Here is a 4,444-nt window from a genome sequence, read left to right as displayed (position 1 = left end):
AACAATTACGAACAAAACCTTTTTCTCCTGACATTCAGTCCATCGTGTATGATGATGGCTGCTGGTTCCTACCATGTTTATTCATATATGGAGAAGCAGCTGAGCTCATGTTATTCAGCGATTGTTTGTCAGGATATAAATCTGTATCAGAGCTGAGATGCTGATCAGTCAACAGGAAGTAACTCATTTTAATGATTGATGTTTATTAATCGTTTTTGTAATTTTTCAAGAACAAACTGTGAAACATGTGACACGTTCTTGGGTTTCGGAGCCTGACTGCTGACGTAGATGGAAAAATAAAACCTGATTGTGTTGCTGTGAGTCGGTGGGCCGGACTTGCGCTGGTTCTGGATCTGTTTCCCTCCCTGTGGACTGATTGCGAGCAGCCGGAGCTGTCCGTGGTGCTGAACCTACACACAGCTGTAGGTTTTCATTCTGATCCATCCCAGGATGACATGAAGGGAAGTGCATCTAATCTGAGCTGCTAACAGCTCCTGAGCTCACCTGGTGCTGCTGAGAACCATCAGGTTCTGTATTTATGTGATGTTTGGTTAGAGTATGAGCCTTTCTGATGGAGTACCAGAGTGAAGGGGAGACAACAACTTGCACCTGTTTGTCATTTTCTTCTTCATAAATCCCATCATACGTGAGACGTCCACATCCAATTTGCATTTTATTTTGTTCATTTCAAATTTACAATTTTTCAAATTCTAAATATTCTTCCTGTTTTGTTTTTGGTTGACTCTAATTTTCTTTCTTTTTCTCGTCCCCACACCTGAATAACTCCCAGCCACACGGTGTTCATCATGCTGCAGTGGTTCTGAATGTGATGGACCGGTTCTGTAGCTGCACCGTGACATTTTTCTCACCAGTGTCACCTTCTGGTGCTTCTCTTCCAGCTTTCTCAAACGCCAGAATTTGCTGCTTATTTTTCATCATGTTTATCGTTTAACCTTTAACCTCCAACGTCCTCCTTCCTCTGCTCTGTTGTCTTGTCTAAACTACTCATAGAGACACAAACTTCCCACAAACACACACCTGGGTTTCGGCGGCCTTTGCTCTCGCCGATCATCAGCGTAGCGTAAACGTCAGAGCGAGGAAACGTCCGTCTGTCCACCGACGACCCAGAAGCACGGAGGGATGTTCAGGCGTCTCCACTGTGTGTAAATGTTGAAGTGTGTTGATCGTGCTTTCATAAAACTTTGCTTAAATCAGGTACGATGGCCACAGAGCAGAACAGATGATGATGTGCAGATTCCAGGGACTAAAGGGAGCCAAAGGGGGAAAGTCTTTTCATGTTATAATTTAATCTTTAGGCCTCGTTGAGCTACGTTAACGGCACGTTGCACGACGAAGCAAGCAGAGGTTTTGTTGTGATTTGAGATAATGAGCGTGAATAAGGTCGGTAGTACTGGGTTAGTTATTCACTCACACAGACGGCAGCAGCAGCTCCATCGTGGTCGTAGTTTTAGGACAACAAACGACAGATTTCAGGTTTAAATCAGCATCAAGTCTGCGTGACTTTCACTGAGACAGCATGTGACGTGGATCAACCTTATTTACTGACTTTCACTGTCAAAACACAATCTCATATTTCCGGGCAAACGAAGAGGAGCGACTGTAAATCATGTGATTTTGTAAATGTCGGATCAGTCCTCTGACCCCCATTTACAAAAATGCCAATAATGGAATTGAAACAAACTGGACGCTGCAGGACACGTGAAGCTGAAGCCGACCTCGCCGTGTCCTCGTTTCAGCGTCGGCTTGCTTCAGCTGCGCCAGGTTTGTTTAAACACTTTGTTGTGGACATGCAGATGATTTTCCTTCATTAAAAGCTATTAATTAAAAAAAGTTTCTCCTCGTTTTGGTCTGTCGGAGGCGAAAACTTCAGTACTCATTATCTGAGCGTACCCTGAGCCCAGCTGGATCCTTGTAATTACGATGCCGCGGCGCGTTGCTCTCCTGCCTTTCCGTCTCCCTCACGTTGTCTCATCATTTCTTTTATTCGGCTGCTGTCTGGGAGCCAGAAACAGCGTCGCCGCGCAAAAGTCATTTAGACAAACATGAATGAGTGCATCGGCCCAGAAATGGCTCCGGCGTGCATGTGATGGGAGATAAGGTGGGACCCGGGGAGGGGAGCGAGCGTCCTTTCATCACCATTAGGGACTTTTTGTATCTGATACAGACTTGTTATGAGGCTGCCTCTGTGCTCCCGGTGAGGCCGGCGCTGCTCCGGGCGCCCGTGTTCAACCTTAATGCTTCACAGAACCAGAAAATGGAAGCAGCGGTGAAATATGAGGCCGGCAGCAGCCTTTTCCTCCGTTTTGTGCTATTTTGTTTGATGTATAGCCAAAAACACTTTGCAAAGCACACATGGAAAGTTTGAGGCTTGGTGTTAGCGATTCTACGACAGACAGACGCCTCGGCAGGAAGATGAAGCTGATTCACGTGAATCAGGTCTCTGAGCCGCTAACGTGGTCCTGGGCTGCCTGGTGGTTCTGGGCCCCGGGGCTGGAGAACCTGCTCCGTCTGCGACTCTCAGTGCCTCTCTGAGCTAGAAGAGCTTCATCAAAGTGTCACGGTGGTCTCCTGAGGCACAATTCAAAACTTCCCCCTCCATCCTTTCTTCTCTCCTCTGTCACCGTTCAGAATTCATTTGCTCGTGGAAATCTTAAGGTGGATTCACCCACTCGCTCCTCGGCGCCCGGAGAGCCGACGCTCGCAGGACAAATGAGGTCCTGTCATCGGGCTAATGTGAGTCACAGTGTGTGGTGCCGCTGTATGTAAATGACAAAGCCTCCACATGAATTTCATTAGGAGTGTTTCCTCTTGTGTAATCTGGCCCAGTGAATAATGCTTCTGTTTAAACGCAGGCCTGTATTTAATATCCAACAATCAGAATGCAGTTAAACATCCAGATGAACGCGTAGAGAAGCTTCCATCAGTCATGTTGTGTAGAAAGTTAAGCCTTTAAACACAGAGGAGTTTGTTTCTACTCACTGTGGACTCTTTGGTCACTGCCTATAAAATCCTGCAGCTCTGTGGAAACAACAACCAGGACCAGGAGGACAGAACTGATGACAGGCCACAAATCAGAAGAACATGTTTTATCACTTTGAATATTTATTTTACACAGATGGTGGCTGAAGGTGTTGCCAACACTGGAGGGAAGTGGCTCCATGTACTGCAGATATTTTACTACTTGTGTTGAAGCACTGCCTGCAGTTCAGCCGAGGACCGGGTCAGCTGAGTGGGTCGTGTCTCCTTCATGGTGCTGACGAGTGCAGACTTCTGTTGTTCTTTAGAGTCTGTTTTGTGCTGATGGTTTATTGATAACTTTTACAGTGAGACGTCCAGAGGAAATGATTTAGATCAAATATTTAGATTTTCGGCTCAGACTGGCTCCGTTTAGATGAACCGTCTGAGACCAGAGAGTTTAGGTTCTGATGATTCGTTCTGTTTTTACACTTTTATAGAGAATTGTTTTTGCTGTTGTTGTTGTTTAACCCTTGAGCGTGACTCCGATGCTGAGGTTTAAACCAAACCCTGAAGGTTCTTTACAGGTACGTCTTTGCTCGTCGGGCCGGCTGCAGCTCTTTGTTCTAGAAGTTTCTCAGCATCTCATCACTTCTGTTCCTGTTGACTTAACAGCTGGAGATCTTTAGGACAGGTGCTGTAGTAGAGCTGCATGGATTAGGTTGTTCTGGCATTTGATTTGTCCTGTTTGTCGAGGATGGACTAACTTATCATCCAGAACCGAGCCTCTTTGGTTTATCGTAGCTCCTGGATCCTGAACGCCGTCCTTCTGTCCTGAAGCAGTGATCGAGGAGTTCTGACAACCTGGGCTCAAGTAGTTCCTCAGAGGATCACTTTAGTTCCTTCAGGCCTGATTATTATGTTTTAACATTTAAAAAGATGTTTTACACTAAAGATACTTCACATGAACAGTTAACAGACAACACACACTTAGCTCTGCTTTAACGGTTTGATTTGGAGGTTTTAGCTGCAGGACTTCATGAATGAACGTCCTGCTGCAGCACGGAGCTCCCTCACAGCGTCTGAACCGAAGAGCTTCTCCTCGTTTGAACCATCCGATACCGAGGATTGAATTTATTACCCCTCGTAGTGTGGTGCTGTAGAACTTTATGCATGTGGAGATGCGCTGCACTTGAAACCACCTGAATCCCAGTGGTCCTGTAAAAAGAAAAGAACCTCCAGAATGAGGAGTTTTGTGGAGACCCCAACTGCCAGATGGATAATCTCTTTAACGCGCAGCCCGGAGGGATGCTGCAGACTCCGTGGGCTGAATGGGAACGAGGAGCACCGCCTCAGCTCCATCCTCTGCTCTCTGCTTTCTCTTTATGCTCCAACCGGCTCCTGGTGATTCGATGTTACAGGAGCGTCGTCTGAGTCCCAAAAAGAAAAGAGGTCAGAAAGGTCGAGC

Source organism: Stegastes partitus, unplaced genomic scaffold (genome assembly GCF_000690725.1).
Source record: "Stegastes partitus isolate 25-593 unplaced genomic scaffold, Stegastes_partitus-1.0.2 Scaffold504, whole genome shotgun sequence".
NCBI classification, from domain to species: Eukaryota; Metazoa; Chordata; class Actinopteri; family Pomacentridae; genus Stegastes; species Stegastes partitus.
Note: the sequence above shows the minus strand (reverse complement) of the source record.